The following is a 24,060-nucleotide window of genomic DNA, read 5'->3' as shown; positions in this document are numbered from 1 at the left end:
ACACGGGAGGCTGAGGCAGGAGAATGGCGTAAACCTGGGAGGCGGAGCTTGCAGTGAGCTGAGATCCGGCCACTGCACTCCAGCCCAGGAGACGGAGCAAGACTCCATCTCAAAAAAAAAAAAAAAAAAAAGAAAAAAAAATGTTGGTAAAAGATACAATAAATTTTACTGTTTTAATTATTTTAAGTGTATAATTCAGTGGTCTATGAAGTCTTGAAAAATTTCTGTCCTATAGAGAACTGATGAGAACGATGGGAATGAGAAGTGAGCAGGGGTCTTGAGGAAACAAGGAAGGCCCAGTTGAAGTTAGAGGCCATGTGTTTGTATCAGTAAGGTTATCCAATTGTTCCGTAGAAGAGTTAAGCCACCTTGATAGAGGATCCAAGAAAAATTAGAATTGGGGCAACTGGCTAACCTTTTGGAAAAAGTAAAATTATAGCTATACCTCATAGCATGCAATAAAATTAATTCCAGATGTACTAAGCAATTAACTACTTTAAAGGCCTGATGCTAAAACACAGAATAAAATATACAGGAACATTTATATTATGTTTATAGAGTCTGAGGGTACAAAAGGCAGACTGTAGCAGTAAGCATTAAGTTGATGATTTGTATGTTATCACTTTATCTTTAAATATTGACTCAAACTTAAGTTTCTTAAGAGCAGCTCATGTTTATTCTTTGTAATTCTAATTAAATTTTCAAACAGCATCACTAAGGTTTTTTATTCCATCAAAGTATGGACAAGTATAGTACCAAGAAAATAAGACATACTTCCTGCCCTAAAAGAGCTTATCAGCTGGTTGGTGGGGAGAATACATAAATAGGTAATTTTACCTGAGTATATTAGGATGCAGTGATAGAAATTTTGAGTTAACCAGTATTTAGGGATTACCTATTTGTTTTTTGTTTTGTTTTGTTTTGTTCGTTTTTTGAGATAGAGTCTTGCTCTGTGGTCCAGGCTGGAGTGCAGTGGTGCAATCTTGGCTCACTGCAACCTCCGCCTTCCAGGTTCAAGTGACTCTTGTGCCTCAGCTTCTCAAGTAGCTGGGATTACAGGCACCTCTCCACCACCACCACGCCTGGCTAATTTTTGAATTTTTAGTAGAGGTGGGGTTTCACCATGTTAGCCAGGCTGGTTTTGAACTCCTGACCTCAAGTGACCCTCTCCCTTGGCCTCCCAAAGTGCTGGGATTACAAGTGTGAGCCTCCGTGTCTGGCCAGGATGACCTATTTGTGCTGATACAATGCTCAATGCTGGGTTTGGATACTTAACAAAGTTTAACAACTGAGTGCAAAACCCATTACCATCGGGGGGATTTTAGAGGGTGCAGTGGAAACACATATCTGGAAGTCTAAACTTTGAACAGGGATCAGGAAGGCTCAATAAGTTCACCTGATCTTAAAGGAGGGATAGGAGTTAGCTTCTAGAAGTGCTGCATTTAGATTCTAAGATGCTGCTATTTTAGAGATGGAACTTCACACATTCAGACGAATTATCTCAGAGCACAATTACCAGACATTTTACAATAAAAACTTTTCATTTCGAGCTTCTACAGCAATATGTAAAGATGGCAGGGTTTATGCGGTATGCTGTGGCTTGTTTCTGTCTAGCAGCCTAAAGGCTAACTCATTAATATTCAAGGATGAATTACATGGTGGGTGGCAGAACAAATGTTTTCTTCACTGAGCAGTGCTAGGACCTTCGAGACAGTTTCTCCCAGAACCAAAGTCACTCTTTGCAGCTGTTCAGTAAGACACGATTCAAGTATCACCTCCTCCTCCAAATCTACCAGGATACCACCGTCTCTCAATCTGCATTAGACACATATGGTAATGACAGCAATATAAAAAAAAAATAGAGCAATGCTGGTTCCACCCTTGATTTTTCTTTGGAACCAGGTACATATTTTACCTAGTTATAAAATAAAATAAATATTATTTTTTTTAAAAGCCACATATGTTTCTAGTTGATAGTTTAATTCAAAGAGAAGAGTTATTCCAAGAGATTTTAAGCATAAGAATTTTAGTAGAAATCTCCTTTTTGTTTTTTGAGACAGGATCTTGTTCTGTCACCCAGTCTAGTGTGCAGTGATGTGATCATAGCTCGCTGCAGCCTTGAACTCCTGGGTTCAAACAATTCTCCTGCCACAGCCTCCCAAGTAGCTGAGATTACAGGGAGGTACCACCACAGCCAGCTAATTTTTAAAATTTTTTTGTAGATACAGAGTCTCATTATGTTTCCCAGGCTTGTCTGGAACTCCTGGCCTCAAGCAATCCTCACACCTCAGCCACCCAATGAGTATAAATCTCTAATGTGGTGTACCCAAAGAACAAAAAGAACAGCAGAAAGCTTGGTTGAGGCATTCATAGTGTTACTCAGATTCTGTTGTGGGTATACTGTGGGATAAAATAAATGATCAATCATGTAATGTTCTTATTCAATCCCTGGTTTAGTTGAGTACTAGCATTCTTGGAATGGGAGAGAGAAAATACAGATGTTAACATAAAATAACTGAAAAACAAACCCTGAATTTGATTGGAAGATTATATATGTCTATTTGTCTATCTGTATGTGTGCATTTGCATTTTTTCTGGTGCTATTCTCTGTAAAGGCCTAGACATAGGGATCAACTCAGTAGCTGTGATATCTCCTAGTACTCAGATTCTTCAAATACCTTTTCTCCTAAAAGAAATTGGCACTTCTTGAAGAAATGGCTGATTCTGGATCTGGAAAAGGAAATGAAAAAGATGCACTTGGAACATCTTGCCATATCAGACAGCAAGAAAGCCATCAGAGACTAATGTAGTCCTGTCTAAGGGACTTAGGAGCCAAACTTGGAGAGATTTTTGCTGGCCAAAAAAATTGGACAACTTGAACAATAAGGGCAATAGCTGTAATGGATCAATATACATCATACATACGTATCCACATATGTATCCATGAACATTCATGAGTCCATACTGTCACTTCAGGAAAAACACAACCAACTGGTCACATTATTTTAAAACCAACTCATTATTTTGAAAATGGTAAATAAGAGGAAAGAAACATTAATTCCACCTTTGCAATACATTACTGCATAACCAAATAGAAAATAAAACGACTTCAAAAAGAATCAAAGTAATTCAGCTAAATAAGGAGCAACAGAAGTAGGACATCACCACTTTGGAAACCCTGATAAATCAATGAACCTAGGGACTGAAAATCCAGGGCTGCCAAAACCACAAAAAGAGTGATGATGAGATATTCAGTGCCTCTCGGTGGAAAAACACACCACCACCCAAGAGCAGGTGTTACGGGACGAATTGTTTCCTTACCCAAGTTCGTTTGGTGAATTTCAAACTCCCACTACCTCAGAATGTGACTGTATATGGAGACAGGGCCTTTAAAGGGGTAATTAAGTTAAAATGAGGTCGCTCTAATCCCTCCTAATTGCGGGATCATAAGAAGAGGAAATTTGCACAGGTACAGAGGGAGAACCATGTAAAGACACAGAAAGAAGATGGCCATGTACGAGCCAAGGAGAGAGCCCTCAGGAGAAATCAACACTGTGGACTCCTTGATCTTGGACTTCTAGCCTCAAGAATTGTAAGAAAATTCATTTCTGTTGTTTAAGCCACCCTGCCTGTGATACTTGGTTATGGCCATCCTAACAAACTAATACAGTAGTCTCACCCCCGAAAACCCAGCCTAATGCAGATCAATCCTCTAAATACAACTGACAATGTATAGGAAATAAGATGACCTTGGAACATGATAAACGACATCATGGAGATGTTATCAGAAAAGTGTACTGTGAGAAATTTTACAGAATAAAGGACCTTTTTTTTTTTTTTTTTTTTTTTGAGACAGTGTCTTGCTCTGTCATCCAGGCTGGAGTACAGTTGCACGACCTTGGCTCACTGCAACCTCCACCTCCTGAGTTCAAGCAATTCTCCTGCCTCAGCCTCCCGAGTAGCTGGGATTACAGGTGCTCGCCACTACGCTGGGCTAATTTTTTGTATTTTTAGTAGAGATGGGGTTTCACCATGTTAGCCAGGATGGTCTCAATGTCCTGACCTCAGGTTGTCCACTCATCTCGGCCTCCCAAAGTTCTGGGATTACAGGTGTGAGCCACCGCACCTGGCCCCGGTTTTTTTCAACAAATGAGAGGGAGAAGATAAGAGATGAGAGGGAATCTATGAATTAAAAGAAACTTAACCAATTGCAAGGTGTGGGACTTACTTGGATTGTCCTAACAGACGAACTGTTAAAAATTCCTAACATGACACAAATTAGACTTTTGAATACTGAATATTTGGTCAAAATTTTTAAATTTTTAGGAGAAATAATTGTATGTTAAATTTCGTATTTTCGAGAGTCATATCAAAAGATATGGGGTGGGGTGGGGATTAGTAAGTAGGATAGAGATGACATAAGACTGTCTATAAATTGATAATTTTTGAAGTTGAGTGATTAGTTCTGTGGATCCTTACACTATTTTGTCTTTTTTGTGTATATTTAAAATTTGTGAAGTAACTAAAATAAGTTATATCAACTTTATTCTTAGTTAATAAATGTCAAGATTTACCATCTGAATGGATAAACTTATCCAAAACTAAACCGAGTCAATAGTGCTATACTCTCCCAAAGAACCTTCACTCCATTTGCTACCAATCAGCTCACAGAAACACTGTCCTCCTTCCTTCCCTGTGTCGCCCTTTGATGTATACATTAGCAAGTGATGCGAGGAAGCACCAGTATGAAGAGAAGCGAGACCTGGTTTAGTTTCAGAAACCCCGAGCTGCTGGAATTGGAAGACCTTCCTGAATGTCTTAAATAAAATCTGCTACCTCTCTGGGAACATCAGGAATTATATTCAACACTTCTAATAGTGACCCTAGACGATCTAATAGGCCACGTTTCTGGTAAGATTTTGGACAGCTGCCTCTGAGGCTGTGTGCACAAGAAAACCTGATATGATCATTACTCCATATAAATCATTTAAAAATACTGAATGAAAATCAATAAACACTCTGTGTATTTTTATATCATGGACAAACTCTTGGCAACAGTAACCTTTTGCTGTATGTTATTCTGCCCAGGAAGACAACATGCTTGATTTAGAGTGCATGGCTGGTGTAACTAGAAGCCCAGCTGGAGCCCGTAAGGGCAACCAGCAACGTTCTGGTGACATCACTGTGGCAAGGATGGCATTTTTCACATTCTGGAGCTTGGGGAAGGCAATCTGGCAAATTAGTGAAGAAGCGTTCACTTAGGGTAAAGTGAGAGCTTTCTTATTTCAATTAGTTCTTTACAATAGTGGTAGGATATTTAACAAAGCCTTCAAGTAAAGTGATTGTGTTCCTATGAAATCAAAGCAATAAATCAAACCAAAATAGTCACAACCTGAGGTTCAAAGCATATGGTGCATATAATTTTGCTGAACTGCATAATCTTTTTGATGCTTCCCTTATAGAGGAGAACCCTAGAGAGTGGGCTGTTCCTTCTTAAAGGAAAAATAAATATGTTTACACTTTATCTCTTGCTGTCTTTTAAAAATGGCATTCAAGCAATATTCATCTGGCTGAAATAGGTGCACTGGCAATTTGGGATGACATCTCTTGGGCTTTCTCAAATACTTCTTTGGGGAGCGATTTCATTTTGATCCCCAGACAGCATAGGTATAATACTAATGTGGGATCATCCAATTTTATTTAGAAATTTAAATAATTCTCACCCATTTTTGCAAAATAGTTTTGTCCATAGATACACAGACCTATTTCATAAATTCATCTTTGAATTGTTAATGATGTAAAACAGATCATAAACATTTTTGCTGTCTTGGGAGGGAGGAAACTCCTAAGCAAGAATAAAAGATTTAAGCTGGTATGAAAAATTAACTTTCACATTTCATCATGAACGACTGATTATCCTTGGAATTTATTGCCATCAAATAATCTCTTAGTACCCATTTCACTCACGTACAGGTACAGCAGTAAATCAGCGATTGTTTTTGCATATACTAATGTTTGTGCCTTTTGCCATGAGTCTGTATTACATAGACTGTTCACTTTCTTTGTGGGTTCCCAGAGGACCGGGTACGTGGCTGAACACATAGTCGGTGTGTGCTCAGTAAACTCTGGCCAAGACAATGTCTAAAGACAGAAGAAACAGATGGAAAGATTCTGGATCCTTAAGGCTACTAAGTGCCTCAAATTGTCCTGATTAATCAGTTGAATGTTACTTTGGACCTTTATTTTAAACAGGATGCCACCACTCAGAAGCAGAACCTCGATTTTCCCAGCATCCTGAAGACTGCACATAAAAGAAGTAAGCATGACTTCTAGATAAATCTCGATAAGCTCCCATGGATTTTGATTGCTAAAATTTTGCTTCTTTTTATAAGCCCCTTTCTGTTGCACTTACCAGTAACTTCCCAGGCAACAACTATCCTCGGGTAAACTCCATTAACATTTACATTTTTCTCTATTAATAATTGCTAAATATGGTTGTCTATTCATTTGTTCATCCAAATACAAAATATAAAGATAACTTCCTGTTTTGAATCATCTCCATCACAACTGTTGATCCAGTATCAAATAAGTATCTCCCAGAGGATTAAGATTAAGTGTTTTGCAAACAAGATACAGCATTATCACAAATGATTCTGTGGAGGCAGGGAGAAAAGGAAGATCAATGTCTAAGAAATAAGGTTGGATCAGCTCAGTGATGATACGTCTAAAACGGACCTGTAGCATTGGTTTCCCCTGTTCCTCCTTTGTGGTATTAGCCCCTCAAAATATGCTCTCTCAAGAAGGGGTGGGTGATCATACCTTATAGTACCTCTCCCAGCTGTGTGCATTGGAAGCCTAATGTCCAGTTTTGGACTAAAAAGGAGCAGAGAAGGGCAAAAGGGAGGATTTTTCTCAGGCAGCCAGTGTCGCTGAAATACCACATATGTGGCTGTCTGTGTCAGCAGTAACACCCACCCCACCTATGTGGAAAGCCAATGTAGACGAGGAAAATATGATTAAATACATCTTTAAAGCCCTGATTGTGATTCCTTGGAAGATTCTGTAGGTGTGGACTACACCACACACAAAAAACATCTTTAAAGAGCAGAGGTCTTGTTTTCCTGCGAATGTTCCAAAGAGAAAAGAACAGGGAAAGAAGGCTTGTTCTCCCAGAAAGCACAGATCCTGCCAAATGGTTTCTAAATGTGTTTCTCCAAAATTTCCATGTGCCATCAATGGCTTTTTCGTGCTTTTGGAAATGGGAAGAGCAGAAATCGGTACCACTGTGAGAAAGCAAACATTGAAGGGAACCAGCTTGCTGAGGAAACAGGTTGTGCTTTTAAGTCACAGCACAGATATGGCACCGGTCCTCTTCACAAGCTTGAAATACATGAATACACAGAGTGACATCACCTTCTGATGCTGCAAGGAGAATGTTGAAGTCCCAAAGGGAAGTTTCCACATAATTGCTCTATTTGAAACTCAAGTGAATGACTGTCTCTGGGATTTATATTAGGTAACTAGACTGACTCCCTGGAACTCAAACAGTAATTTTCTTTCTTTAATTTTGTAATCCAAAAAGACATTAATTTTGCCACTTATTAGAACTATTTTTAGTCAACCAGAGACTCTCCAGAGGATGTGGGCCAGAATGCCAAAGAGAAGAATATAAGGTTTGTTTCTGGGCAAGACTGAAGCTGGGTGGTCAGTTATCCAGAATAACCGTCTGTTTTGATCCATTTAAGTCAACATGTTTATCAAGCTCCTTATTTCGCCAAAATACCGAGAGTTCATTGAATTGTTTGGTCATGAATCAAAGTGGCTGACATGGGTGCTACTATGGGGCCAGCTCAAGTCACAAAAAGGCAGAATACCAAAGACCCAGCTCAGCAGCAGCCCCCGCGCGTCCCTTCTTCAGCCCTCTGGAGTGTTTTCTCTGGCAAAAGTGTCAAAATGAAAGTGGAGTTTGTCCCATTGGTTTTAGACATTATATAAGTAAGGCACAGCCAGTCCTTTCCTCACTGAAGGCTGAAATGAAGCCCTATTGTATCTTCTCACCCCGTTTCCCTGCCATTCAGGCCACTAGGAAAATCTTGGTCATTTCTCAAATAACCAACAATGTTTAAGGAAAATTTAAATATGTTTTGTTATTTAAAATCAGTTCTACCACACTCCAAACCCTTTATCATGTGCAGTCACAATTTCTGTCGCCAGAGATAGAAAAAGACACTTTTTTGTATCATGATAGAAGCAAGCAAAATTGACTGAAAATGTGATCTATGTCAGGAATTCTGCTAGATGCCGAAGATACAAAAACGTAAGGAATGATTCCTGCCTTTTATCACAGATTTACTGAGGGAGGGAGTCAACATGACTACCCCAAGTGTCATGGGTATGAACAATGGTCTGTGGGGAAGACAGGAGGGACTCATTGTGTCTCAGTGTTGCAGGTGGGTAGACACTGAAGGATGCTTTGTAGGAGAGGTAACACTTGAGCTGCATTTTCAAGGCTGTGTGGGAAATTAAAAGAAGAGTGTGGAGGTGGAGGCCGGAAAGGAATTCCAGCCATATGGGACTGCATAAGCCAAAGCATGGAAGGGTGAACCATCATGATGTCTTAAGGGAATGACTGGTTGTCTGGTATGGCGAAAACACAGGGTATTGTTTTGAAAGCGTGGTGGGAAGCAAGGAGGGAATTGCAGTACAGGGAAAATACTGTGTAGTGTTTTAAACTCCACACTGAAGATTTTGTGCTTAATTCTAATAGGCAATGAGCTGTTCTTTTAAATTCTTTAAGGAAGTGATAAAATCAAATCCATGTGTTAGAAAGAATACCTGATATATAATAGGTATAGAGAACTGTTTGCTGAATGAATGGAGCTGAGGAAGGAGAGACCGAGGGAGACAAGTTACGTGATATTGCAATAATCCTGATGATGGGAGCCTGAATTAGAGAGCTGGGGGTGGTGTGATAGCTTAAAGAAAGACTCAATGAGACTTGGCAACCAACTAAATGTGGAGGGACGGAGGAGAAGTAAAAGTGAAAGCTAATTCTGATATGTCTGTCTTGGGTGACAGAGTATATGGTTATATCATTGACCAAAATAGGGAACACAGGAAGGAGAGAGTATTTTGAGGGGTGACAGGTGGGTAGAGAAAGCAGAGAGATGGGGAGATAAGTTGAGAGGCAGCATTCTATGATAATAATTTATATGGCTAACACATATAAATTTTTACTATGGGTCAGATACCATTTTAAATGCTTTATAAGTATTACCTCATTTAATCCTCATAAGTAGTAGTATTACATTATTGTTCCTATTTTATTTTATTTTATTTTATTTTTGAGACTGAGTCTGGCTCTGTCATCCAGGCTGGAGTGCAGTGGCACGATCTTGGCTCACTGCAACCTCCACCTCCTGGGTTCAAGCAATTCTCATGTCTCAGCCTCCCGAATAGCTGGGGTTATAGGCATCAACCACCACGCCCAGCTAATTTTTTGTATTTTTAGTAGAGATGGGGTTTCACCTGTTTGGCCAGGCTGGTCTCAAACTTCTGCCTAGGCCTCCCAAAGTGCTGGGATTACAGGTGTGAGCCACCACACCCAACTTGTTCCTATTTTATAGGTGAGATAATTGCATAGGTTTGGAAGGCAACAACTCTGAGTTCAAGTCCTAGCTTTTCTGCTTTTTAGCAGTCTGATCTTAAGTATGTAAAAAATGGGTAATAATACCTATTATATGAAATTATTAAAAAGATTAAGATAATACATGTAAACCAACTGACATAGTGTCTGTAATCTCATATGTCTCAATACATACTAGAAAGTATTATTATTATCAGCTATGAGATGTCCAGTAAAAAGTCAGGCATTTGTGTCTAGATTGTAAGAACTGAAAGTAAAAAATTTAAACATCAATATGTTGATGTTGGTTTGATCCTTAGGTATAAATACTATTCCCTGGCCTGGAGGTGAGTGGCAGTGTAGAAGGAGAAAATAATTGAGGGTAGAATTCTAGAAAATACCAATGGAAAAGGAACAGAAAGAATAAAAGATTCTTCCAAAAGAAATATAGATGAAATAATGCTAGAGGTAGAAGGAGAGACATAGAAAAGTTTTGCAAGCCCAAAAGGAAAGAGTTTCTAAGAAGGCAATGTCAGCAATCACAGATGCTTCTGGGAAGCCATATATGAAAGTCTGAAAAGAGATGATTTTATTTGACAGATAGAAAAGAGCTTGCTGTTGGTTGGGGTAAGAACCATTACAATGAAGTAATGGCAACCCAAGGCACAACTTCAGCATATGGAGGAGCGGCAAATGAAGAAGTGGAAAGAAAAGGAATAGGTAAATTTTCCTTTAAATAGTGAGTCTCCATTTTATTTCACAATGACACAGTTTGGAAAGTACTTCAGGAACGGTGAACTAAGGACCTCCAAAAATATGCTCCTCTGAAAAAGAAACAAGAACACTGGCAAAAATAATCAAAATCACCTTTTTGAAAACACTGGAGACGTGTTTTCACACCTGTAATCCCAGCAATTTGGGAGGCTGAGGCAGGCGGATCACTTGAGGTCAGGAGTTTAAGATCAACATGGTGAAACCCTGTCTCTACTAAAAATACAAAAATTAGCAGGGCATGGTAGTGCGTGCCTGTAATCCCAGCTACTCAGGAGGTTGAGGCAGGCAGGAGAATCGCTTGAACCCAGGAGGTGGAGGTTGCAGTGAGCCGAGATCATGCCATTGCACTCCAGCCTGGGTGACAGAGCAAGACTCTGTCATAATTAATAAAGAAAGAACGAACAAGAAACCACTGGGAATGAACCAAATGCTCACAGCAATTCTTGGAGCATTTATTTGAGAAATATGGCTGAATCTTGGTAATAACAGTGATTTCTGTGCCATTTGAAATTGTACTATTCCCATCCCTCTCTTCCTAGCTCCATGGCAGCCTTGAAAACCCACAACCTCACATCCATGGAAACTGTGAACATCAGCAGCTTACCAGTCACTGGAAGTTGAACACAGATTTGAAGCTCTTTGAGAAGCCCTGTACCCAAAGAAATGTCATTTTTGACCTGTCTTGAAATCCCTTGAACAGCTTCATTCTCAGGGCTTGCTTTTGTTTGACCTGACTCTCTGTGTGCTCTACCCCACAGACATTTGCCAATAGCAAAAAATTAACACACCCAAAGAAATGAGAAAGAATGGCCCATACACAAGGTGAAAAAACAGTTGATAGAAACTATCTCCAAGGAAACTGAAACATTAGAATTACCAGACAAAAACTTTATTTATTCTTTATGTATGTATATATGTATGTGTATATATATGCATGCATGTTTTGACACAGTCTTGCTCTGTCACCCAGGCTGGAGAGCAGTGGTGCAATCTTGACTCATTGCAACCTCTGCCTCCTGGGTTCAAGCAATTATCCTGCCTCAGCCTCCTGAGTAGCTGGGATTACAGGTTCCCACCTCTGTGCCTGGCTAACTTTTGTATTTTTCATAGAGATGGGGTTTTGCCAAGTTGGTCAGGCTGGTGTCTAATTTCTGACCTCAAGTGATTCACCTGCCTCGGCCTCCCAAAGTGCTGGGATTACAGGCGTGAACCACCATGCCTGGCTCTGACATACAATTCTTGAAATTGTTTAGTGTTAAGAATTTTAACTTAGCCAGGTGTGGTGGCGGGCACATGTAGTCTCAGCTACTCGGGAGGCTGAGGCAGGAGAATGGCGTGAACCCGGGAGGTGGAGCTTACAGTGAGCCGAGATCATGCCACTGCACTCCAGCCTGAGCGACAGAGTGAGACTCCGTCTCAAAAAAAAAAAAATAATAATAATTTTAATTGTCTTCTTTAAAAGAACACTGCATAAACAAATGTATTATTTATTTACGGAAAGAAAAACAAATTGTACCTGGTATTTCTACCTGAAGTCAGGCTGGTCTTGAACTCCTGGCCTCAATCTATCCACCCACCTCAGCCTCCCAAAGTGCTGGAATTACAGGCATGAGCCACCATGCCCGGCCCAGACAAAGACTTTAAATCAGCTATTATAAATATGTTCAAAGCAGTAAAGGAAACTGTATCTGAAGAATTAAAGGAAAGTATGAGAATAATGTTTTATCAAGCAGAGGATATCAATAAAAAGATAGTAGTTATTTTAAAAATTCTGGAGTTGCTGGGCGCAGTGGCTTACACTTGTATTCCCAGCACTTTGGGAGGCCAAGGTGGGCAGATCACTTGAGGTCAAGAGTTTGAGACCAGCCTGGACAACATGGTGAAACCCTATCCCTACTGAAAATACAAATGTTAGCTGGGTGTGCTGGCATACACCTGTAGTCCCAGCTACTCAGGAGGCTGAGGCGCAAGAATCTCCTGAGTCTGGGAGGCGGAGGTTGTGGTGAGATTGTGCCACAACTCTCCAGCCTGGGCAAAAGAGCCAGACCTTGTCTCGATAATAATGATGATAATTTCTGGGCTGGGCATGGTGGCTCATGCCTGTAATCCCAGCACTGTGGGAGGCTGAGGCAGGTGGATCACCTGAGGTCAAGAGTTCAAGACCAGCCTAGCCAACGTCATGAAACCCTGTCTCTACTAAAATTACAAAAATTAGCCGGGCATAGTGACAGTGCCTCTAGTCCCAGCGCTTGGGAGGCTGAGGTACAAGAATTGCTTGAACCCAGGAGATGGAGGTTGCAGTGAGCCGAGATCATGCCACTGCATTCCAGTCTGGGTGACAGAATGAGACCCCATCTAAAAATAAAGTTCTGGAGTTGAAGAGTATAATAAAAAATAAAAAAAATTACTAAATTTACTAGAGGAGCTCAAGGGCAGATTTGTGCTGTCAAAAAGTAATCAGTGAACTTGAATATAGGTCAATTGAGATTATCCACTCTGAGGGACAGAAAAGAAAAAAAATGGAGAAAAATGAACAGAGCCTCTGAGACTGTGGGACTCCATCAAGTGTGCTAACATAGCAAAATGGTAATCCCAGAAGTAAATGAGAGAGAGAAAGGGGAAGAAAGAATATATGAAGAAATAATAGCCAAAACTTCCCACATTTGATGAAAAACAGTAATCTATATATTCAAGAGGTTTAACAAACTCTGAGTAAGATAAGCTCAAAGATTCATCATAGTCAAACTGTTAAAAGGTAAAGACAGAGAATCTGGAAAGTAGAAAATGAAAAGCGACCGTCATATACAACAGATCCTTAGTAAAGGCTGGACACAGTGACTCATGACTCTAATCCAGTGTTTCGGGAGGCCAAAACAGAAGAATTGCTTGAGGCCAGGCCTGGCCAGGTGTTTGAGAACAGCCTGGGCAATGTAGTCAGACCTCATCTCTATCCAAATAAAAATAAAAAATTTAGCTGGGCATGGTAGTGCATGCCTGTAGTCCTAAATACTCAGGAGGCTAAGGCAGAAGGATCACTTGAGTTCAAAGCTGCAGTGAGCTGTGATCCCACCACTACACTCCTGGGTGATGGAATCTCTCAAAAAAAAAAAAAAAAAAAAAAAAAAAAAACTCTTAAAAAAAAAAAAAAAAAAAAGCCAGGTATGGTAGCTCACGCCTGTAATCGCAGCACTTTGGAAGGCTGATAAGGGTAGATCCCTTGAACCTAGGAGTTTGAGCCTGGCAACATGATAAAATCCTGTCTCTATAAAAAAGACAAAACTAGTCAGGCAAAGTCGTGTGCACCTGTAGTCCCAGCTACTTGGGAGGCTATGGTGGGGAGGATTGCTTGTGCTTGGGAGGTCGAGGCTTCACTGAGCTGTGACTGTACCACTGCACTGCGGCCTGGGTGATAGAGCAAGACTCTTTTAACTCAGAGTGAGAGAGAGGTTGAGATCCTCAATAAGATTAACATGAATTATCAGCAGAAACCTTGGAAGCCAGAAGGCAGGAGGTATGACATATTCAACGTGCTAAAAGACAGACTGTCAGCCGAGAATTCTGTGTATGCAGAAATTTGTAGTATGCAGGAATACTATGCTTTTATGCTTCAAAAATGAAAGAGAAAGTAAGATATTCTCAGATATACAAAAATTGAGGAATGTTTTCACTAGCAGACCTGCCCTGCAAGAAATGTTAAAGAGGATATTTCAGGCTGAAATGAAAGGACCACACAAATGAACTCAAATCCACATGAAGTAATAAAGAGCCCTGGTAAAGGGCACTGGTAACTACATAGGTATATTATAAAGTCAGTATTAATATATTTTTGATTTGTAACTTCTCTTTTCTCCTATGTGATTTGAAAGATAACTGCATAAAACAATAATTATAATATATTGATAGGCTTATAATTTAGAAAAATGTAATTTGTCTAAAACTGATAGCACAAAGGAGGAAATGGAGTTAAACTGAAGCAAAGTTTTTCATATGATGGAAGTTAAGTTGGTATTAATCCTAACTAGATTATTTTGAAATAAGATATTAATGATAATCCCCAGACCAGTCACTAAGAAAGTAACTAAAAAACACATACTAAAAGATACAACAAGGGAATTAAAATAGTGTACTATTTAAATGAAATGCGAGGCTACAATGATAGAAAATATCTACCACAAAAGAAAGCATGAAGAGATAAACAAAAAATATTCATGACTTATAGAAAAACAAGTAGCAAAAGAACAGACATAAATCCTACCAAATAAATGACTATGACCACATTAAATGTAAATGGACTGAACAATCCAATCAAATGCCAGAGATTGTGCTGGATGTGGTGGCTTATGCCTGTAATCCCATCACTTTGGGAGGCCAAGGCAGGAAGACTGCTTGGGGCCAGGAGCTTGAGACCAGTCTGGGCAATAGAGCGAGGCCCCATCTCTACAAAAGGAATTTTTTTAAATAACCAGGCATGGTGACATGTACCTGTAGTCCTAGCTACGCAGGAGGTTGAGGTGGGAGGATCACTTGAGCCCAGGAAGTTGAGGCTGCAGTGAGCCAAGATCATACCACTGCACTGCAGCCTGGGTGACAGAGTGAGACCCTGTTTCTAAAAATAAATAAGTACAAAGTTTTTAAAAGTAAGAGATTGGCCAGAAAAAAGAAAACACAATTCAAGTATACATTGTCTATAAGAGACATACTCTAGATTCAAAGACATATAAAGTGAAAGTAAAAAATACATCAGACAGTAGTAATCAAAGAGAGTGAGAATGGTTACTCTAATATCAGACAATTTAGACTTCAAGACAAAAGCTGTTAGATAAAGGAGAGCTTTTTTAAGAGTCTCCAGATCCAACGGGAAAATATTTTTTTTTTTTAAAAAGAGGGCATTTTATAATGATAAAATGGTCAGTCTATCAGGAAGACATAGTAATTATAAATAAATGTGTACCTACAACAGGGCCCCAAACACATGAAGCAAAAACTGACAGAACTAAAGGGGGAAATAGACAATTCAACAGTAATAGTTGGACAATTAAATACTCCACTCACATTTTTTGTAAATTTGATTTTATTTTAGATTGAGGGGTATATGTGTAGGTTTGTTATACAGGTATACTGTGTAATTGTGGGGTCTGGGCTTCTAGTGTACTCATTACCCAAATAGTGAACGTTGTATCCAATGGGTAATTTTTCAACTCTCACTCTCCTCCGTTTCCTTTTTCGGATTCCCCAGTGTCTATTATTTTCATATTTATGTCCATGTGTATTCATTGTTTAACTCCCACTTATAATTGAGAATATGTGTTCAAGTATTCCACTTTCAATAACAGAACAACTAGGCAGAAAATCAATAAGAAATTAAAAGACTTGAACAACACAATAAACCAACTGGATCTAACAGATATCTGTAGGATACTTTACCTTATGACAACAGAAAATACATTCTTTTCAAGTGCTCATGAACTTTCTCCGAGATAGACCATATATTGGGCCATAAAATAAGTCTCAGTATATTTAAGAGGCATGAAATCATGGAACTATGATGAAATCTTCAGCCATAATACAAATTAAATTTAAAATCAATAATCAAAAATTTGTAAATATTAATAAACTTATATAACCAATAAGTCAAAAAAGAAATCACAAGGGAATTAGAAAATACTTTGAGATAAATGAAACAAACATATAACACATGAAAACTTTAGGGATGCAGTGAAGGTAATGCTTAGAGAGAAATGTATAACTATCAATGCTTACAATAAAAAGGGAAGATGTAAAACCAAGAACCTAACCTTACACCTTTAAAAAAAAAACAAAAACTAGAAAATGAAGTACAAACTAAATTCAAAGCAAGTGGAAGTAAGGAAATAATAACTAATAAAAATAGATAAAGAATAGAAAAGCAATCAGGAACATTTTTTTTTTTTAAGTTGGTTCTTGAATGATATAATTGACAAAACATTAGTGAGACTGACTGCTATAGTCTGAATGTTTACGTCCCCTCAATATTCTTATGTTAAAGTCTTCAACCACAAGGTGATGGCATTAGAAAGTGGGGCCTTTGGAAGGTGACTAGATCATGAAGGTGGGATTAGTGTCTTCATAAAAGAGGCTTGAGAGAGACCCACCCTGTGAAGACACAGGAAGAAGATGGCTGTCTAGGTGGAAGCAAGTCTTTACTAGACACTAAATCTGCTGGGGCCTTGATCCTGGACTTCTCATCTTCCAAATTTCTGTTATTGATAAGCCACTCAGTGTATGGTATTTTGTTACTGCAGTTCAGATGAACTAAGACTGGTGTTCCCATCCCCTGGGCTGCAGACCTGAACTAGAGTACACAGGAAGAGATGAGCAGCGGGCCAGAGAGCATTACTGCCTGAGCTCTGCCTCTTGTCAGATCAGCGGCAGCATTAGATTCTCACAAGAGTGCGAACCCTATTGTGAACTGCACATGTGAGGGATCTAGGCTGTGTGCTCCTTATGAATCTAAGTAATGCCTGAGGATCTGAGGTGACAGTTTCATCCTGAAACCACCCGATTCAACCCTCTCTTCATTCATGGAAAATTGTCTTCCATGAAAGTGATCCCTGGTGCCAAAAAGGCTGGGGACTGCTGAACTAAGATACTAAGAAATATGAGAAAACATTTAAATTACTAAAATCAGGAATAAAATAAGGACCTCACTACTGATCTTATAGAAATAAGAATTATTATAAGGGAGTACTGCAAACAATTATATGCCAACAAATCAGATCAATAAAATTGATAAATTCCTAGAAAGATACAAATTACCAAAATTGATTCAAGAAGAAATAGAAAATATGAATAGACCTATAACAAGTTAAAAAATTAAATCATTAATCAACAAAATTCCCACAAAGAAAAGCTGAAGCCTAAATAACTTCACTGGTAAATTCTAGCAAACATTTACAGAATAATCAACAAATTCTTCACAAACTTGTTTCCAGAAAAATGAGGAGGAAACACTTCCAATTCATTTATTACTCTGTTACCAAAGCAGACAAAGATATAACAAGAAAACTACAGACTAATACCTGCTATGAATATAGATACAAAATATGTTCAACAAAATACTAGTAAACCAAATCTAGCAACATAAAAAGGATTATACATCATGACCAAGTGGAATCTATCCCAGGAATGCATGGTCGATTTAATGTATGGAAATCAATCAATGTGTAATATACCATGTCAACAGAATGAAGGATAAAAACCACATGGTCAAACCAGGCATGGTGGTACAAACCTGGAGTCTCAGTGACTTGGGAGGCTGAGGTGAGAGGATCCCTTTTATATTTTGAAACTAAAAGTTCAAGTATAACCTGGGCAATGTAGTAAGACCCTGTTTGAAAAAACAAACAGGCCAGGTGTGGTGGTTGACTTCTGTAATCCCAGTGCTTTGGGAGGCCAAGGCAGTTTGATCACCTGAGAGTCAGGAGTTTGAGACCAGTCTAACCAATATGGTGAAACCATGTCTCTACTAAAAATACAAAAAAATTAGCCAGGCGTGGTGGTGGGCATCTGTAATCCCAGCTACTTGGGAGGCTGAGGCAGGAGAATCACTTGAACCCAGGAGGCGGAGGTTGCAGTATGCAGAGATTGCGCCATTGCACTCCAGCCTGTGTAACAAGAGCAAAACTTTGTCTCAAAAGCCAAAAAACAAAAACCATCCATACGATCATCTCAGTAAATGCAGAAAAAGCATTTGACAAAAACTCTAACCCTTTTTCATAATGAAAAACACTCAACAAACTAGGAATAGAGGGGCATGTTCTCAACCTGACTGCATTAGTTTGCTTGCACTGCTGTAACAAAATACCACAGACTGGGTGGCTCAACAACAGAGATAAATTTTCTCACAGTTCTGGAGCTAGAAAATCAAGATCAAGGTACTGTTAGCATTGGTTCCTGGTAAGGCCACTATTTTTGGCTTGGAGATTGCTATTTTCTGTGTCCTTACATGGTTTTTCTGTGTGCATATGCAGAGAGACAACTCTCTGGTGTCTCATTCTCTTTTTATAAGGACACCAGTGCTATTGGATAAAGGCCCCACCCTTATGATGTCACCTAACCTTTATTATCTCCTTAGAGGTCCTATCAGCAAATAGGATCACCTTGGGGGTTAGAACGTCAACATATAAACTTGGGGAGAAAACCAACCTATAACGTTGATAAAGTACATCTATTAAAAAACCACAGAAAATATAATATTTAATGGTAAAAAACTGCATGTGTTTATTATATGATCAAAAACAAGACAAGGATATCAGTTCTCACTATGTCTATTCAACCTTGTGATAGGTATTCTAGCCAGAGCAATTAGATAGAAAACAAAATAAAAGGCATCATATTGGATAAGAAGAAGTAATACTGTCTCTAGTTGCTGATAACATGATCTTATATATAAAAAATCCTAAGGAATCTACATAAAATCTATTAGAACTAATGAGTTCAGTAGATCACAGGATATAAGATCAAGATACAAAAATCAATTGTATTTTTATATATTAGCAATGAAGAATCTAAAATGAAATTAAAACAATTTCATTTATAATAACATCAAAAGAATAAGATATTTAGGAATAAATTTAACAAGCACAAGATGTGCACACTGAAAACAACATCGTTGAAAGAAAGTAAAGAAGACCCAAATAAATAGAAATACATATTAATTAACCAGAAGACTTAATACAGTCTTCTCTAAATAGATCTATAGATTCAATGCTGTCCCTATCAAAATCTCAACTGGCTTCTTTGTAGAAATCAACAAGTGTATCCTAAAATTCAAATGGAAATACAAGGGATCCAGAATAGCCAAAACAATCTTAAAACAAAGTTGGAGAACTCACTCTTTTCTATTTCAAAACTTACTATAAAGCTACAGTAATCAAGACAGTATGATACTGGCATAAAGATAGATATATAGATCAAAGGAATAAATCTTAGAGTCCAGAAATAAACCCTTACATTTATGGTCAACTAACAGGGATGCTGAGACAATTCAATATGTTAAAATAGTCTTTTTGACAATGGTCCTGGGATGACTGGATATCCATCAAGTGATGAATGTATAAACAAACTATTATATATCCATACCATGAAATATTATTTGGCCATAAAAAGGAATGAAGTACATCCCACAACATGGACAATTCTTGAAATCATTATTCTAACTTAAGACAATCAAAAGGCCACATTTTGTATGATTCCATTTATATAAAATGTCCCCAATAGGCAAATGCATAGAGATAGAAAGTGGATTAGTTGTTGCTTGGGGCTGGAGGAAGGGGAGAATGGGGACTATTAATGAATATAAAGTATCTTTTTGGGGTTGGTGAAAATGTCTGAAATTATTAAGTGGTGGTGATTGCATAATCTTTTGAATATAATAAAACCCTTACGAATTGGTCACTTAAATGTGTGTGGATTCAATAGCATATGAATTATATCTCAGTAGTTACCTAAAACATGATTGAATGATATCTCACCATCTGGATCTCATGATATAAAATCAATTTATTTAATCAGCAGATATATACAGTATCTTCTTCCAGACATTTGGGTATGTCTCAGAGATACCTGACCATGTTCCTCTTCCCTTCCCCCACAATACAGTGTTAGAGCCACTAGGTGCAGCCTGGTAAAGGGACTGTCTGCCCCAGAGTGGGGAGTTGGGGGACTGTGATGGTCCAGAGCACAGTGAAAAGGGGTCTGCTGGGGAGAGCATCCTGGGTTGGGATGTTGGGTTCCAAGTGCTGTGAGGAGGGCATACACAAGGCAGAGGAGGTGGCAGTAGCATTGGGATATTGATTATAGACAAGGAGGCAGATCAAACAAGTAAATATGTAAAAGGAATGGGAGCCAGGTTTATCCCTGTAGTAGAAGAAATTTACAAATACGGCAAGGGAGAAAACTATAGCTCAGGAACTGTGTCACCTCTGTAGCAATAAGAATGCTTAACACTGAGATCTTGGTTTTTTAAATTACATTCTCCATGAAAAGGAACTAGAGTTCTGTATTAATCTTTTCTCACACTGCTATAAAGATATATCTGAGACTGGGTAATTCATAAAGAAAAGAGGTTTAATTGACTCACAGTTCTGCAGGCTGTACAGGCTTCTGCTTCTGGGGAGAGCTCAGAAAACTTACAATCATGGCAGAAAATGAAGGGAAAGCAGAAGCAGGCACATCTTCCTATGGCCAACAGGAGAGAGAGAGAGCGAAGTGGGAGGTGCTACACACTTTTTTTCTTTTTCTTTTTCCTTTTATATTTTGAGATGGGGTCTCACTCTGTTGCGCAGGCTGGGGTGCAGTGGAGTGATTTCAGCCCACTACAGCGGGGTTCAAGCAATTCTTGTGCCTCAGCCTCCCAAGTAGGTGGAATTACAAATGCGTACCACCATGCCTGGGTAATTATTTTTGTATTTTTAGTAGAGACGGGTTTTCACCATGTTGGACAGGCTGATCTTAAACTTCTGACCTCTGGTGATCTGCCCACCGTGGCCTCCCAAAGTGCTGGAATTACAGGCTTGAGCCACTGTGCTCGGCCGACACACTTTCCAACAACCAGATCTTGTGAGAACTCTGTCATGAGACAGCACTAGGGTGATTATCGGGGGAAACGGCCCTTGGTATTTCAATGTAGGTTATTTCCATTTTCCATAAGTGTCAGCCAGCTGAGAAATAAAGAGAAAGAGTACAAAGAGAAGAATTTTACAGCTAGGTCACCGGGGGTGACAGCACATATTGGTAGGACCATGATGCCCACCTGAGCCTCAAACCAGCAAGTTTTGTCCGGGCACGGTGGCTCAAGCCTGTAATCCCAGCACTTTGGGAGGCCGAGACGGGCGGATCACGAGGTCAGAAGATCGAGACCATCCTGGCTAATACAGTGAAACCCCGTCTCTACTAAAAAATACAAAAAACTAGCCGGGCGAGGTGGTGGGCACCTGTAGTCCCAGCTACTCGGGAGGCTGAGGCAGGAGAATGGCATAAACCCAGGAGGCGGAGCTTGCAGTGAGCTGAGATCCGGCCACTGCCCTCCAGCCTGGGCGACAGAGCGAGACTCTGTCTAAAAAAAAAAACAAAAAAAAAACCAGCAAGTTTTTTTATTAAGGGTTTCAAAAGGGGAGGGGGGCGTAATAACAGAGTAGGTACAAAGATCACATGCTTCAAAGAGCAAAAAGCAGAACAAAGATCACATGCTTCTGAGGGAACAGGACAAAGGGCAAAAGCGGAACTACTGATAAGGGCCCAACAAAGATCACAAGGCAAAGGGCAAAAGCAGAACTACTGATAAGGGTCTATGCTCAGTGATGCATATATTTTCTTGATAAACATCTTAACAGAAAACAAGGTTTGAGAGCAGAGAACTGGTCTGACCACAAATTTACCAGGGTGGAGTTTTTTCCCTACCCTAGTAAGCCTGAGGGTACTACAGGAGACCAGGGTGTATCTCAGTCCTTATCTCAACCACATAAGACAGACACTCCCAGAGCAGCCGTTTATAGACCTTCCCCGAGGAATGAGTTCCTTTCCCAGGGTATTAATATTCTTTGCTAGGAAAAGAATTTAGCGATATCTCTCCTACTTGCACATCCGTTTATAGGCTCTCTGCAAGAAGAAAAATATGGCTCTTTTTGCCTGACCCACAGGCAGTCAGACCTTATGGTTGTCTTCCCTTGTTCCCTAAAAATCACTGTTATTCTGTTCTTTTTCAAGGTGCACTGATTTCATATTGTTCAAACACACATTTTACAATCAATTTGTAGAGTTAACACAATTATCACAGTGGTCCTGAGGTGACATACATCCTCAGCTTACAAAGGTAACATGATTAAGAGATTAAAGTAGACAGGCATAAGAAATTATAAAAGTATTATTTGGGAACTGATAAATGTCCATGAAATCTTCACAATTCATCTTCCTCTGCCGTGGCTCCAGCCGGCCCCTCCATTTGCGGTCCCTGACTTCCTGCAACAGGGGATGGTGCTAAATGATTAGAAACCACCCCTGTAATCCAATCCCCTCCCACCAGGCCCCACATCCAACAAGTTCCTTCACAAAATGGATTATTCCAGGGCTAGGGTGGGAAAAGATGACCCTGGAACAACTTTTGTGCCAAAACACAAGGAAGTGTATGAAGAATGACAGGGACATGTCAAAAGGACACGGAAGCCAGATTGAAGGGGCTTCTACTAGCCAAATCTGGGATAACTTGAGCATCATAAATGAACAGTGTTATTGATGGATTATTACATATTTGATAAAGCAGGAAACAGCCCATACTGAAATAAATAGATTTAAACAAATAAAACATTTGATATGGGATGAAAGTTTTACATAATTTCAAAGTACTTTTCCAAAAAGTACTAATAACAAGAAATGTGATGGTAAAAAGGAGAATTCTGGTAGGTAGCATTTTAAGCAAGTGATCTAAGTGAACATCATCAGTAATGGAACAACTCAAAATTATGGTCATTCTGTATTATTCCTGTCCAGAGATGCATAACCCAAATCTAACCAAGAGAAAACATAAGAAACTCAAATTGAGGGACATCTACAAAATAACCAGCCTGGATTCTTCAAAAGCATCAAGGCTATGTGAATGTCCCAGGAAGACTGAGAAACGGTTCCAGACTGAAGGAGACATAAAAACTAAATGTAACACGTGATTCTGAACTGGATCCTTTTGCAAAATGGGTGTTATTGGGATGCCTGCCAAACTTGAATGGTGTCTGAGCATTCGATGGTAGTAATATAAAAATGTTAATTTTACCATTTTCTCTGCTTTTGACAGTTATGTCGAGGTTATGTAGAGTGTCCTTGTTTGTGGGAATTACACACGGATATACTTGGGATGATAGGTATCCTGTCAACAATGTACTTTTAACTGGTTCGGGAAAAGAAGATTTTGTACTGTGCTTCCAACTTTTCTATAAGCTTCAAGTTGTTTCAAAAAACAACCAAAAAGAAAAGTATCTGACCCTGAGGGGTCTATTTAGTGTAATAATTAAATAGTAAGAATGTTGCACTAAAAATGTCTCGTGGTGGTATTCATTGTGGAGCACGTGTGTGTTTGCTGCTATTTTGTGTATGCCCTGACACCTACCCTTCACGCAGGCCTGGCACTCATGGCCCATCTGGAGCCAAACCTTCTGCTCCTTGGTTTGTCTCTTTAGACTTTGGGGCCCATCTGGGGCCCAGTTCAATATAGTGCGGGTAAATCCCCGTAGTTGATGTGGCCAGTATATTTGTAAAACCTTTAATATATTTGAACTACCTCTAATTTTTAACTTTCTATTGCTTCTGTTGATCCCAATTTCAAGGATGCAGGAGATACTGAATTTAAATTAAAAGACAATAAAATATTTTAGCACTTAAGTGAAGACTAAAGACGGACAAGGATGTTTCTTTTCTAAACTCTTCTCCATAGTTACTTGTATAACATGTTAAAGAAAAGGTGACATTTGCGTGAAATAGTTTTCACATGCATCATTAATCAAGCTAATACAAACTATAAGCACTATCTGTTGCTCACATTCTCACCATCAGCTATCCTGCCTTTGAAGCTTTCTTGAAATTATTTCCAGCTATTAATCTGTACTTGTAAATAACACAACTCAGACAAACTGGAC

At 39.2% G+C, this 24,060-nt stretch overlaps 1 protein-coding gene across 2 annotated transcripts in view; it reads left to right on the top strand.

The window, feature by feature from the left end:
* LOC105532345 (chromosome unknown open reading frame, human C4orf45) overlaps nt 1–24,060 on the top strand; it is a 149,236-nt gene that overhangs the window by 100,544 nt on the left and 24,632 nt on the right. The gene's annotated exons all lie outside the window — the stretch shown is intronic.

This window comes from Mandrillus leucophaeus, unplaced genomic scaffold, assembly GCF_000951045.1.
Source record: "Mandrillus leucophaeus isolate KB7577 unplaced genomic scaffold, Mleu.le_1.0 Scaffold95, whole genome shotgun sequence".
In the NCBI taxonomy this organism is placed as follows: domain Eukaryota; kingdom Metazoa; phylum Chordata; class Mammalia; order Primates; family Cercopithecidae; genus Mandrillus; species Mandrillus leucophaeus.
This window is presented reverse-complemented; position numbering and strand designations above follow the sequence as displayed.